At 39.2% G+C, this 15,781-nt stretch overlaps 1 protein-coding gene across 1 annotated transcript in view; it reads left to right on the forward strand.

Moving 5' to 3' along the window:
• The window catches only part of SCAF8 (SR-related CTD associated factor 8), an 83,828-nt gene extending 70,552 nt beyond the window's left edge, over positions 1–13,276 (forward strand). The window contains exon 21 of the mRNA XM_027688736.1: positions 13,021–13,276. The gene's annotated coding sequence lies outside the window, so the exon portion shown is untranslated. The remainder of the gene's footprint in view (positions 1–13,020) is intronic.
• Positions 13,277–15,781: the final 2,505 nt, after the last annotated feature.

Below are 15,781 nucleotides of genomic sequence, written 5' to 3' on the forward strand. Positions count from 1 at the left end.
CTTCTCTTTGTGGATTTAATGCATTCATTTCAGAACATTTATCCAAGTTACTGCAATTATGGTGAATTCTAATCCAAACTTGTAAACTGCTTGCAACCTCACACAGTTTTATATCACATCAGATTTTACAAATCTCTTCCATCACCAAAGTACAAGATCGTCAGATACAGAAGACATCAGAATTACAACTAGTTTGTTTTGAGAAACCTGATGAAAGGCCTTTGTCTGATTGATAGCAAACGGAAGTTATGTTGTAGGATGTAGTCAAATTTGTCTCTACCTGTCACTGTGCCAGTGTACAGCAACCTGAAATTACTGACATTTTGGCCACCAAAGGCAAATAAGTCTCTGCAGAGCTACAGGTGACGGCAGCAGTATTGTCTCAGGCAGAGTTTATTTTGAACTAGCAAGGTTGTTCAGTGCTGAATTTCTTTTTCTAACATGTTTGCAGGGGTTTTTTCTTGTATTTCACTATCTTTCTTTTCCCTGTATGTTTGCATGGTGAATTCTTTGCAGTTCTCCCAGCAGGTGTACTTACCAATATCTTTTAAATTACTCCTCTGGGGCTCTAAGGTAATTAAATATCTCCTGGTATACATACTGTTCGCTTTCTCTGCACTGGGTTAATTTGCTGCAGTGCTTTAGTGCTGACCTTCTGTGAACTTGTCCTCTCATTTAAACTCTTTCCCCCCTTGGATTGCCTTTGCCTGGGGGTGTCCTTGATTAGTCTCTGGAGCTGGCTGCGGCTTCATTCCCTGTGCTTGTCTGGCATTGATCTGCTCTTCATTTCCTAGGAATCATGAAATCTCTCATTTTATAATCACTTTGGTTTGATTTCCTTTTCATTAGTAAATTCTTAACAGTTCTTCTACAAAAGTAAAGTTAAAACTAGAACACCCTCATATATCTTTTATCACTTTATGGCCTGACAAATTACTTCTTCAGCAAATATTTGAGTATCTTTTCCTCCAGGAGAAATAAAAGAGGTGTGTGATACCAAACTTCATCCATATTCTAATTTTAGAAGCCTTTTGAATTTTTGTATGCTTTCATGGAGGAGTTCTTTCATCCGGGAAGCCAAACAGAAGACTGTTTCAAAGGTTGTCTTCAATTCTTGAAGTAGCCAAGGGCATATTTTTATGACCTACTAATCTAATCCTTTCTGCAAGGCAATTGCAACTGAAAAACACAGCTTGCTCTGACCTCAGAAGCTGAACATTGTTTTAAAACAAACTCCAGCTTTTAAAAATACCTCTGGAAGACACTTCCTGAAGAAACTACAAAGGGTTCCTTGTCTCATCAGTATAATGGCAACCGCAAAGAGATGACATATAACCAGCTGTTATGTCATATAAATATATATCTCGCTTTACCCTCATGACAGGTTGTCAACATGCAGCATAATAAATATAATCTTCTCTGAGCAGCGAACAAAGCATAGCTAAGACTGACAGAGACTTCTACAACCTATATAAATGTAAAAAAAATCCTATATTGATACAACACCCAATGAGAGCATCGGTCTCAGTGGTTGATCTGTCTCTTATGGGGCAGCTAGCAACCCTACATCTGCAGCCCTTTTTTCCTTTAGGGAAGGATGTATGTGGTGCAGCTATTTGAGCATGTTTCTTGTTTTCTTTGTTTAAAAAATATTCTGTAATAGTTAATTCAGACCTTTGTAAATGGATGACAAATAGGCACATTTTACTTAAAACAGAACTTTAGTTATAGCCATTTCTTACCCTGCTATCAGAGCTATTTCAGTAGCTCTGTGGGTAACAACAGCATTTTTCTTTCTTTGGAGGCTCCAAGTATTACAGTTATTTTAGGGGAATGGTTTTGGATTCAGTTTGTATTCGTACAGATAGGTTATATATCATGGGTATTATGTAATGCCTGTAATTTAACACTCCACAACGAAAACAAAACATTTATTATATTCTGAGGCATTTCCAGGGAGTGAATAACTATGATTAACTGAATAGGCCATTAGCTACCACTGTTACTGCTCAAATGCAGCTGAAATAGCATTTATTTAGTGGCAAAAATATTTGGCAGCACTGTACTTGCAAAAAAAACCCCAAGACTTTACATATTACATTTTTGGAAAGTCCTCTACATCCTTAGGAATCTCCAAAGAAGTTGTATTTAAAGCCACCAGACTCAATTTTCCTAGGTTGTAACTGTACAAGAAATATAATAAGTATATAACTTAGGCTAATATATTTTAACAATCTTACACTGACATACGTAGGAATTCAATAATTAAAGTAGCTATGGGCATGAAGTTTTCTTTGGATTGATTAAACCTTCTCACTTCATTATCTCCATTTTATTGCACCTTTTTACTTCTGGTCAGATGTGTTTGTTCTCTGTACTACATATGTTTTTCCAAATATTTATATCACTGAAGAAATATGTTCTACAACTAAAGAAAAAAGTATCCTTGTTCATTTTATAATAGCAGAATTACTAATGATTAGCAAGATTTTTTTGTTAGTGATCTGAGCCAAAGAGCACAACCTAACAGGTACTAAGTTACTTACCATATTTTACTTATTTTTTTTTTAATGCTATCTTGGCATTGAAAAAGATTGCTCTTTTTAGTACATCTTAAACACCTTCTATTGCAATACCTTCTGTTATCTACTAAAAGCTTTGCTTATAGTAAAAGAATTTTCCTTTGTGCTGAATTTTTGTTCAAAACAAGAAACAGAATATTCAAGGTAACTTGAAGGGCTTTCAAGGGTCTTCAGTTTATTTTTGAATTTAATATTCTTGACAGTTGAATCTGATTAAAAACCAACTACCTTCTAAAGTTTCTTTATCTTCCTCTCTCAAATAACTTGTTAATATATTTTCATGCTTTCTATAATGTCAGATCCCTTCAGAAATACTGGTGGTAGTTACAGTAAGAAGATATTATAGTAATTAGCAACAATATTTCTGATTTAAATCCCTTGGTGAACAGGAATGATAAGAATTTGGCTATGTTGCTCTCTGGAGATCCTCAGCATCCAGAGCAGGCTGCATTCCTTGGCTGACTGAAGCTGATGGATAACTTTGTAGATTGTGTGGTCTGTGATGGAACTGAAGAGCAAAGACTCTAGCTCTAGTGATTGTCTTTTTTTAGGAAAAAAAATGTCTATTCACAACTGAAGTTGAATTTTACTTTAATTTTTCCATTTCTTAAAAAAATAGTGTCTACTGACAGTAGTATGCTTGAACAGGCTAAAAATTTTGAAGGACCTAATATTGACTGCCCAATAAATATGAAACTTCACAATATTTTAGAAGTAGGCATGTGCAAGAGAGATAATTTTAAAAGCATTGGTATCCAGAGAATGCAACCACTACTGTTTAGAAACAGATCACAGTCTTTGTCAGAGTTAATGCAGAAGAGTATTGCTGATGGAGATGTTTGTTGACATGAAGAGCATCTGGTTGTGTATTTCAGAAAAGAAAGTGGGATCAGTAGCTGGTAAAATAATAAATTCTATTTTTGCTAATTATAGTCATTTATACAGAGCTATTTCCATTGTTTTTTGTTAACAAGGACATTAAAGATTTATTTTAGGAGCTAGATTTAAGCATGCCAAAATCTCTAAAATGTAATATGAGGGAGTGTAGAAACAAAATTTATTTAACAGTTCATCCAGTTAAACCTCCAGGACTAATTTAGTAGTAACTCATTGGGAGACCGTAGCTGGCATAATAGCAGCCAGTAGTCTTCAACAGGTGCAAGAGCCTTGAGTATTCTCTGTAGCTCTGTTGTCCCATAATGATAATCTGATGCAATTTTTACATGTTGTGGTATTTGATTGAATAACTGAAATGAATGAGTGGTTACAGCAATGTAGACTCAATCAATGCTTTTAGAATTTGCAGAGGGACAGCTGACTAGAAAATGGAGGTAATGATCTGAAACAAAATAACCTACAGAAAGATTATCTTCTGCTTATTTAGTGCTGGACTGATCTACCATCAATACGGAAACATTTATAGAATAACAAGAGCATGGAAGTAAAAGGCATTCTGTTCACATAACTTATAAATTTTAAGTAAAGGTGCCAAAATATTTTTAATGCCAGGCACAACAAGACAGAATCACCACTGGAATTATTGGCTTTCTGATCAATAGCAGCTAAGGTCACAGAGATACCACAAGTAAGATCATAACTTGCACCTAAAATAAAATTATTTAATGAAATAATAAAGCTAAATATAAATAATTGCATTAAAATGCAGACTGATATTTTCAAGCAATTTTTAGGATCTCTAAGAGAAGCTCCAGATTGTACGGTTCACCTTTCATGGCTATTCATACACTTGTAATTCACCAGGGACATAATTCCTGCACTGCAGCCATTGGAAAGAGTATTTCCCCTGCAAAGTGGGAACTATGAAGGGCATGTGGGAAGGAGGCTGATGGTCTCCACTGCATAGCTAAACCCAGGCAGAAGACTCTACTACTAGACAGCAGATGGCATGTGGACACAGCAAACACATTCATTCTGCAGATGGATAAAACCCTAGCAGGCAACTACAGATGAGTACCTTTCATCCAAAGGAGATACTGCAAGACTGGGATAAAATTTAGTAGTACAAATATAAAGTCAGGCATTCAATGAAATAAACAAAATTTCTGCAATTACTTTTTGGAGACAGCAAAATGAGGGAGAAAAATAAGTATTTTTATTAACTGTGAGATATCTCTCAGCCATCAGTGCAATACAGCTGTGTAAAAAAAAAGAAAAGGAAATGCTATCTTAGGACCTATCAAGCAAGGTAACTCCAGCAGAGGTAGTACAGTTATCAGTGTCTTTATCATAGAGACATAGAATCATTTAGGTTGGAAAAAGACCTTTAACTTCATCAAGACCAACCATAAACCCAACACTGCCAAGTACACCACTAAATCCTATCCCTAAGCACCACATCTAATCATCTTTTAAATACCTCCAGGCATGGTGACTCTACCACTTCCCCTATGCAGCCTGTTCCAGTGCTTGACAACCCTTTTGGTGAAGAATATTTTTCCTAAGATCCAATCTAAACCTTCCCTGGTGCAACTTGAGGCCATTTCTTCTTGTCCTGTCACTTGTTACCTGGGAGAAGAGACTGACCCCACCTTGCTACAATGAGGTTCCCCCCGACCCTCCTTTCCTACAGTTTAAACAACCTCAGCTCCTTTAACTGCTCCTCACAAGACTTGCGCTCCAGACCCTTCACCAGCTCCATTGCCTTTCTCTGGATACACTCCAGCACCTCAATGTCCTTCTTGTAGTGAGGGGCCCAAAACTGAACGCAGCACTTCAGGTGCAGCCTCACCAGTGCCAAGTACAGGGGGACAATCGCTGCCCTGGTCCTGCTGGCCACACTATTCCTGATACAGGCCAGGATGCCACTGGCCTTCTTGGCCACCTGAGCACACTACTGGCTCATGTTCAGTGAGCTGTTGACCAACACCCCCAGGTCCTTTTCTGCCAAGCAGATTTCCAGACACTTCCCCAAGCCTGTAGCACTGCATGGGGTTGTTGTGACCCAAGTGCAGGACCTGGCGCTTTGCCTTGTTGAAGCTCATACAATTGGCCTCACTCAGCCTGGATCCAGCCTGTCCAAATCCCTCTGCAGAGCCTTCCTACCCTCCAGCAGATCAACGCTCCCACCCAAACTGGTGTCATCTGCAGACTGGCGGAGGGAGTGCTCAATTCCGTCATCCAGATCATCAATAAAGATATTAAACAAGACTGGTCCCAGTACTGATCCTGGGGAACCTCACTCGTGACCATCCACCAGGTGAATATAACTCCATTTACCACCACTCTCTGGGCTCAACCATCCAGCAAGTTTTTTACCCAGCAAAGAGTGTACCTGTCCAAGCCATGAACAGCCAGTTTCTTCAGGAGAATGCTGTGGGAAATGATGTCAAAGGCTTTATTGAAGTCCAGGTAGATAATATGCACAGACTTTCCCTTATCCACTAAGCAGGTCACCTTATCACAGAAGGAGATCAAGTTGGTCAAGCAAGACTTGCCTTTCACAAAACCACACTGGCTGGGCCTGATCCCCTGGTTGTCCTGTACATGCCGTGTGATGGCGCTCAAGATGATCTGCTCTATGACCTGCCCTGGCACTGAGGTCAGGCTGACAGGCCTGTAGGTCCTCAGGTTATAAACTGATCATGAATAAATGTAAGCTGTAAATTCTAGTCATCAGAGCAATGAACTTCTGAAAGAGTAAGCAAAAAGATGTTAAAAATTAAACAGAAAATAAATTATAGGATAGAGCTTGGCCAGTTATTGCAAAGGAATAGAAGCCTGCACTCTGTGACATTTCTGTCTCTTGTTCCTTTACTTTGTACCCCTCCTATTCCACATATTAAAGGGCTATGAACTGTTTTGTATGCTCCAGAGTTTGCTTTCAGGAACAGTTGCTCATAGGTATTTAGTGAGGTGAGACACAATACTAAAAACTGAAGAAGAGACTTCAGCTGTGAGAGAGAAGAAAAATCTAGGGTTGTTGGTTGTCTCAGGATTGCCACCAGCCATGAGTGTGATACAGCCCTGACAAATGCTCAGAGCGGTCTAAGAGCTTCAAGTCCATTTCAGGGTAGGGATGCTGATGTGAGTTTCAGCTTGCTTCCTCCATGTTACTGGAAGCCCAACCATCAGTTACTGCTTTGAGACACTACAGGGAGCTGCTATGTGCTGCTGGCAAACAGTTTCTTAGCCAATTCTAGATGATATTCAGTGTTTGTGCAGTGACTTTTTATTTACTTTGTCCCAGTGTGACCAGTTACAGGAATGCATCAGCCCCACAACTGGGAGGCAGCGACAGCCAACCTACCTCTTGAGTGAGAGAGGTGGTGGTGCTGAGCACTCCCCCTCCTTCTGGCTCATGCCAGGGGAAGGCAGTAGTTTGGGACAAATTACATTCACTGGGACCCTGGCAGCAAACAGCTCCCTAAATCAGTCACAGACACCTGTAGGCTGACCCATCTCCTGCAAGGCACGGAAGTCCTGATGAGTTTAAGGCCTATTCTGCAGGACTGATGCAGCCCAGGAGCAGTTACACTGTCAGCTCCCAGCTCTCCCACAGGATGTGTGGGTGTGGTGGGGATGCTCCTGCTGTGAATACCAGCTCTCAGCACCACCCGACTCTCAGCCTGTCCTCACTGCTTCAGTGCATACCAAAAGGGTTTGCTTAAACTGCCCCTGCTGTGTTTATGGATATGCGTTTGCCTTGAAGCAAACCAGAAGCATTCCCACAGTCAAGCTCAGCTGAGGAGAGTTTAAGGCTGCTCCTCATTAACACCTTGAAGTGTTGTTTGTAGTTCCCAGCTCACACTGCCATACCGTAGCCACACCAATGAGCACTGTTTGGCTTGAATGTAGATGAAGTGTTCTAGCAAGTATGTCAAGAGTTGGCTCGTGGCCAAGTTTCAGTCACGTAACTGTGTAGACATACCCCAAAACAAATCTTTCTCTCCTTCATGGCAAGGCAGAGCAGGATAACTGCTTCAGCCTGCAAAGCTGGGAGGCACCAGATTTGGATGTTTGTTGTTTTGCAAATGCCAAACATTCAAGAATTGTGCCTTCAAAAATTATGAGACTGGCTTTAAAGTGTTGAAATCTTAAGATTAAGGCTCTAAAAATCCCTTTTGTTTTGCCTTCTGTTTTTCTCAGACTCTTCTGAGCCTATGAGCACCTAAAAATCACATTTTGCACCTTTTCTTTGCATCTATGAACATAGAAAAATGAACAGAAATACAGAAACTCCTATTCTCACATGAGCTGCACTTTTCAGAAGGAGAAGCTTTACAGAAAAACATCACATTGTGGAGCTCACGAGAAACTCTCCGGAGCTGACAACACTGAATTTGATAAAGCCAAGGACTGAATTTGGCCAAAATTTGCACAGCTGCAATAAGGTTATAGTTTGGATTACAGAATTTTTGCTAACAGAAGATACATATGGAGTGAAAAAAATAGGTATAGATTAACTGAATGAAGAGAAGAAAGTAAAGAGGTCAGAGGGGCAACAGTTGTTGTCTTGTGCACTGCAGTACAAGCATTTTCAGTCACACACCAGGAAAACTGCTGCAAGGCTGTGAAATTCCCCCTCCAGCTCAGAACTCACTCACTCCCATAAAAAGTTATCTAGTCCCAGCCTGTATTTTGGAGGACTGGCAACTGTATTATTGCTTGGTACCTTGATCAGATCTTAAGTACAGAACATAGTGTGCCACTGGATTGTTCATTTCTAACTGATATCACATACACCACCATATTCAATGCAGAAAAGCTTTGGAAGTTAATCAGATTTTTAAATCATGTCACATAGGATTTTTTTCTAATAATGTTAAATTGTTTTACGTTATAGTATATACTACTTTTTAAAACCATTTCATGTGACTGTTAAACTGGCTAATTCTTGTTAATTTAAAAATATATTTTTAAATAAATCATCTAAAAGTTTAGAGACTTTGTTATCCATTGTAATTAAGTATAATTTGAATTTAGCACATTGTAGCTTCACTTCAGCCTTATATCCCTGGTGTCTTTATAATACCAAGACACAAAGATTGAGGTATTGCATTATCAGTAGTCCAGTCTACCCATAAACTTTCAATGAAATTTAAAGTTAGTTAAATTATATAGGTTTTATGCTGCTTGCTAACATGAGGAAGTTTTGCACTTTCTATTAATGTCTATTTCATAACCTTAGTCTTAATTACACTGAGTGTTGTTAATCTTCCCCTTGTCAGCCAACCCAGTAATGTTGCACTGTTTAAATACAGACTCCTGTTTCTCCTTTTGGAAAAAAGGCGTGGGACTCATCTCACTTAACTTTACTCTTGCAATATATTTACACTGCCAAGCTGACTGTTTTGTCTCTGTAGTATAGAGCAAGTGCTATACAGTGGAGGAGGGACACCCACACGCCTCTCATGTGCTCCTGACACTTGTGGTAGGCACTTAGGCGAGCATGGGACAAATTCTACTACCATCACTGACTGACTCCAGATAATTCTGGTTGGGTACTGACATTTATCATGCTTTTGCTTACCTGAACAGTAGGTGTGTAGTGCCGTTAAAGATGTCCTGATGGTTCTCATGCTAGTGAGCCAGGAAACCTTTAGGCCATCTGAAAAGGCACTAGACCCTAACACAGATAACTGATTCCTCTCCTTGGGCACCCAACCCAGGTTGAGTGACCCTCCACCCCATTCCACATGGCCGAAGTGGCTTCCTTAGAAGTTGTCTGAGGCATAAAAAGAGATTTTGTGTGCATTGGAACTGTATCTCTGTGCGCAACTTCAGCCACCATGGAAAAGCAGCACTCATTCCGAAAAAATGCACTGTATGTTTCTAAAACATGTAGCAGTATTATAAAACAGTTTTGGACAACTGCAGAATTATCTTTATTTTCAACCTAGATGGTTTCATGTCACTGTAATATCAATCCATCCACCTGGTTTCTTTTTCCCGCAGATGGGGTGCACCTCTGATGTCATGTGCCCACCTTTGCCCCATGTGTCTCAGGCTTTGGCTACACCCACCCTGGCCAGCCCTTGAGCCTTTGCAACACATCCCACTGTGGTGGCAGGACCCACCCAGTGCTAACAGGCCAGTGCCTATCCTTTCACTCCGTTTTCCTCAGAGGAATGTAATCAGATCCATGTTTCTTGATTGGGAAACTCACTCAGGTGACCTCATATAGAATATTCAGTGGCCTTTAAGGAACAAAGCAGTATCCTATCCATGTGTTAGAGCTCTTCAAAGCACATGCAACCCCTTCCTGTATCATAAGCATATCCACACAGGGACGGGGCAGTTCAACCACCGAGTGGGACAGTGCAGTCCCCCTTGTGATCACTTCTTTCTCTGACTTTTGACTTTCAGGACTTTTGACTTCCCATAACAAGCGAGTTTTTTGTGGGAGTCCCCCTCTGCCTTGGCAGTCAGACAGCAGGCTGCATGTCATGAGCAGTCCTGGGTCAGGCTGGCTCGCCCATCCTTCTTTATCCTATGTCTTTCTTTTCTGCTGGAGAAAGTCAAAAGTGTTTGTGTGTACTCTTTATGCTGCTCTCTGTAACCAGGTATTTTTCAGAGGAAGGTCAGTTTCACTCTTCACTGGGAATCCAAGGGGATGTACTCCTAAATAGCAAATCAAATCAAATTTTGTGTGAAGGTGGTGTTTGTAGTGTATTTCATCTTCTACTGGCCTCCATTCTTCCAGTCCAGAAGCAGGTGGGGACTCTGTCTCCATCTCAGGAAGCAAATTATTTCACTTTTGTGAGTAACACAGGTGTCACAAACAAAATATATTGTAGAGTGAAAAGTAGAGAAGGCCTGCCAAATAACCCAAATTATGTAAGAAGAGTGATCTGTGCTTCCTGTATTTATGGAGTTGGCTTGTATTTCCATAAAGATTAATGTAAATGGTAACCTTTTCTTTGCAAGGCTCAATATGACCAATCCTGTTTGTGTTAACAGTCCTTGTTTAGTATGTTTCTGATTCAGAACTTATACAAGATAAATAGTAAACAGTAATTTTGCAGCTTGGAGTTTTGTGAAGCTGTGCAACTGATTTGTTTCAAAGGAGATATTGTAGTTGTATATGTTTGTTGCTTTCTCGGGAGAGCTTTTCACTGAACAAAACTCAATTTTAAGAGGCTATGGAAGACTTCCATTAATTCTAAAGTGAACAATATTTCAGTAGAGGACATACTTCATTAAAGTAGCCATATAGATGTAAAATCCATTTTCAGCAAGACTGTGTTATCACTTTAAATCTTTTCTCCATAATGCTTTCATTTTGAAAGTCTACACAATTCTTAATTTTAAAAGATATTTGCGAGTATTATCTGCTTTTTTTGAACAAGACTGTATGGCAAAATATTTCAGTTGTTATTATTCTTATGTGTAGGGGAACCGGACTAGAATAAATTATTGTTATGTGAGTGCATAAATTATTTGAAAACCATATGCAGAGGGTAGTTCTCAATAATACACCATTAAGTGTGGTTCTTCAAGTGTTTTTTCTTGTTCTGGTACTATTCAGTATTTTCACTGACAGCTTGGATGAAAGGTTACAATGTACACTTAATAAATTCATAGAGCAGAACGAGCACGTTGGAAGCAAAGAGATTGAAAATGATCTTGATAAAGTAGCAGAGCAGTCTAGGAAACAGTGGGTTTCCAGCAGTTAAATTAGGGCAAATGTAGAACTGTACATAGAGCTCAACATAATCAGCTGCACATAAATATAGATGGGTAACAACTGGCCAAGCAGTTCTGCAGAAAAGACTGGGTCTCAAGCTGAAGTGCTACTTCAAACAAGGCCAGGCTACTGGAAGGGGAGTAACAAAGCATCAAATGAGATTATTTCGCTTTGGTCAGCACTGATAAGGCCTCAGTGGAAGAGCTTCACCCACTTGCAGGAACTATAGCTCAGGTAGGATCCCGGAAGAGAGCAATCTGTGCTCAAAGATCTAAAGCACATATGCCTTCAAGGAAAGATTGAAGGGTTGTTCAGTCATGAGAGGATGAAAGGAAGACGTGGTAGCCACCTTCTTGTAGCAATGAGTGACTCTAAAGAGGAAGGGTTTTAGCTACCATGTATGCTATCAGTAGAAGAAAGCAGTAATAGGTTAGATTTCAACAATGGTGGTTTAGTATCAGCATCAGAGAAAAAATGTAAGTGTCAAGGAAAAGTGGAGCCCTGGAATAGGTGCAGGGGGAATTAATGGAATTTTCAACCTTGCAGATGTTTAAAAACAGATTAGACAAACATCAGCAGGTATGACATTGGTCAGGGATGAGTGAGGCAATCTCTCAAATCACCTGCTAGCCCTACTCCTTTAGTGATTTCTTTTTATGTGATTATGATAAGGATAATAATTATACATACAAAAACTACTTTTGATGGCTCCAGAAAATTTCAGGGTATGTAACAAAAAACTTAGCATTAATTCTGGAATTTATTGCATGACCTCTGTATTCACATTACATTGAAGCAATGATACTTTTTCTAATTTTGCCCATCTAAGTACTGATTGAAAATTGCTAGGGTCTGATGGCTTTATGAATGGTCTTTGTGGAATAAAGAGGAGAACACAGTCAGGTGCCTGTGGTAGGATATAAAGCATTCATAGTCATAAGAAATTTTGGTCTTTATTTTACTTAGAGTCCATGGAAAAAAGATGTACACCGTCTTGAGATTACCTAGGGAATGGGTGAATCACCCTCCCAGAGGTACCTTTGCCTCTCCTTCTACATATTCTGCAGCAAATATGTATCGGAGGTGTAATCTTGGTCTTTCCTATTCTCAGTCTGAGATACCAAAAGTCTTAATTTTCTGAGAATGAAAATGCCTAGACTTCACAGAGCAGTATCTGGGAAAATTATAATTGGCAGGAAATCAGAGTGCATAATGTAGTGTGGTCTGTTCTGAGCCTTGGTTCTGTGAAGCCCATTCAACATGTCATTTATGAAGGATTTATAGGTGTTATAAATATGTAATGGACATGACTAATATGTATTAGAGATAGTTGTACACCAAATTTGCATAAGCCACTTACTAATCTGTTGAATTCTTACTCATTTATTGTTCGTTAGTCCTCGAAATTGTTTACTCTGTATCTTATGTACAGTGTGTGTGAGAGACAATATAGCTCTTTAAGCCAGAAAATCTGCTATAAAAATTACTCTTTACAGGGATAATATTTTAATGAAGATTTTAAATACTAAGCTACTGGACACTTATTTTTTAAATAATAGTATGTTTAATCCTGGATAATGTTTTAGGAACCATGCAGTATAAGACCTTTCTCCCTTATAATCATTGTGTGGCTAACAGAGAAACTGTAAAATTTATCCCAAATCTTTTCTTAATGAAACATTTGCATGACTAAAAAAAAAAATAGAAAGGTCTCATTTATAGGGCTTTTTTAAAAATTGGAATTACGCTCCAGCAACAGTGATGACTAGTTATTGTTCCTTTTGTCAACAGGCAAGATGAAGGAAGTTCTGGCAGCTTACCATGTCCTGGGCTCTGCAGAGTTAAGTGAGAAGTGCACCCATGTTCTAGCATGCACCACATCGCTTCTTGGGTCTGGAGTGCCAGAAGGATCCCAGCGCTGCAGACTGAGACGGCTCTGAGCACCTCAGTACCCCGTTTTTGACAGAACCCAGGGACGGCAATATTACATACCAGTATTACCTGTCTGAGGCAGGTCTAATTTTATAAATTAAAACCATAAACTCTATGAGTTTCTAGAGCATATTTGTGCTGTTGAGGATGATCTGCTCAGATGAACAGTTTTGCATCCATCGGAGAGACAGGTTCTTCTGCTGGACCAGAAGATGACAGTGGACTGTATATTGTAATTAATACCATTTATAGCATCTCCTAGTGCAAAAAACTGAAGAACAGGTTGCAAGAAAATCCTGTAGGGAATAAGACATGCTTTGTTTTGATCTACAAATTTTTAAAAGAAGTTTTGTTTTTTAAAGATAACCACTTTTACATAACACTATGTGTGCAGTCTACGTGCAGCTCTTCACTGTGGCTATCTATATCCCAGAGATGATGAATTCCTTGTAAGGCACCTCAACTTTTTTAAATTTGTGATGAGTCCTTAAATTATGAGAGTATAATGAAAAACTAGAAGGGAAAAGTTCCAGGGCTTTTATCTGACTAGATGTCTCCAGTTACTTCCTGTTATTGTCATAAAAGGAGAAGGAAAGGGCAGGAAGTAGAAATAAAATACAAAAACCCCACATTGTGTTTCTTTTTTTGGCATATGCACCTGTCTAAATGTGTGCTTGATCTAATAGCCAAGGGGAGAGAAACAGCTAAAAGTTAGCTGAGCCATCACCTGAAAGGTCTGTGTTTTCAGGCAGTATTTGCTGATTTTGTCTCTTGAATAGCTATAGAAAAGAAGGAATGTGTCTATGTCCCATCATATATGAAAAGGACATATTTGCCATTCCTTTATTTATTTTTGCTTTCACACAAATTAAAGTGTCAGTTATTTGGAATGCTGTCGTCTGTGGTCTCTTTTCATTTGTTTAGTGAGATCTTTTCAGCAAGATCATTCCCATTACAGTGTAACTGCATGGTGACCACAGCTTTGGGCCTGTATAATAAAGATCTAAATTCAAAATTTTTTTTTCTCATCATTTTCTCTACTTTTATGTTGTAGCTACAAGTCTTTAATTGGAATCCTACTCATTGCTGAACACTGGTTAGAAGCTTTGGCAAAAAATGTTAAAGAGGAAGGTATTTATATGGTTGGACCTTGATCTCCTTTGTATCGTTAATTACAACAGGTTAAAGGGCAGAGGGACACAAAATGTTAGCAAATCAATAATGATGCTTAAATTCAATTTGCACATGAGGTCCCAGGGCAATAAGGAGATAAGGCTCATTGCATCCCAGATTTTAGGCTGTACTCAAGTATTTGACATCTGGTCTCTATTAATTAGTAATCCTGGAAAAGTATTGGAGGAAAAAGCTGCAGAAAAATTGAGTCTAAGCTGGTTTTGATTTGCTATGTGTGATATATATATGTGTGTGTGTGCTGAACACATCAGAGTTCAAAAGCCAGTTAGACTCTTTTTCCTTCTTCCTTCTTATTTTCTTTATCAAAGATAAAATTTTAAACTATTAAAATGTTCTTCATGTAGCAATTAAGTTTATGTGAGCAAAAACTGCACATTGCATTTCAAAAAAGAATGGGGTCCTGACAATATTATCCTAGCCATGCTGTAATATAGGCAGGGGTTTATCCCAGTGTGGTTAGGTCATAGCAAGCATCTGAATTCATATCAACAAAACATCCCTGACCTTTAAAACCTTTTAGTTGGGTGCCACTGCTGCATACGGATGACAGAGTGCTCACTACTGTGAAGTCCATACCAGTGCATTTAAATACAAATGGGGTCAGACAACACGGTATCATTTCAGTTCCCTGGTCAATTTAAGCTAAAATAAGGCTGCGCTCCTGCTCACAAGGGGAAGGCCTATCTTCCCCTTCTGCCCTGCTCACACCTTCCCACCACCTCCCTCAAGATGCAGCATACCTAAGAGGATTCTTGGTCTGATTGAAAACCATCCTGTGTAATAGTTTAGATCTTGTGCCATCTCTGACACCACGGAGAGGGTGGGAATGAACACCTTTTTATCAGCAGTTTAATTTTAAGTTGGCTTACACTGATAGAGAGACCATGTCTTCAGGTGCCTTCAACTGTCAATTAACTAATTTTATTACCTAAACTTTCTATTTCAACACATTGCTTTCTTATGTCTAAGAGGTGTTCCTTGATTCAGTAACATTGCAAAGAAAATAAAGCACTGGAAATTAACTAAATCCATAGAAAATAATACTAATAGCATCTTTAAAATTAACTCCGCAGTGGCAGTATTTGAGGTACAAGAAAAATACAATGCCATGAAAGGAATACATTCTTGCCATTCAAATTACTCTGAATATCAAAACTTTTTCAGAAAAATAGAAGTGAAAGCTGTGTGCTGGAGCAGTACCAGGCCTGCAGTACTGTAAGCCTGCTGTGCTACAGAACTTTAGCTATTAGTGAGGTTTATGCTCAGTATGTGGCCAGCTGGGCCCACCAGAACTGTACATGCTTGAGCTTGACCATGGCACTGTTTGAATTTGAATGACATAAGGAATTGCCCCAAGAGCAGGGCTTTATTTTGGAGAAACAGCTTTTTGTCTGTGCTGTACCAGAGGCTGCTGGAAGTTTGACCA

This window comes from Neopelma chrysocephalum, unplaced genomic scaffold (genome assembly GCF_003984885.1).
Source record: "Neopelma chrysocephalum unplaced genomic scaffold, ASM398488v2 Primary Assembly neopelma1_23, whole genome shotgun sequence".
NCBI lineage: Eukaryota > Metazoa > Chordata > Aves > Passeriformes > Pipridae > Neopelma > Neopelma chrysocephalum.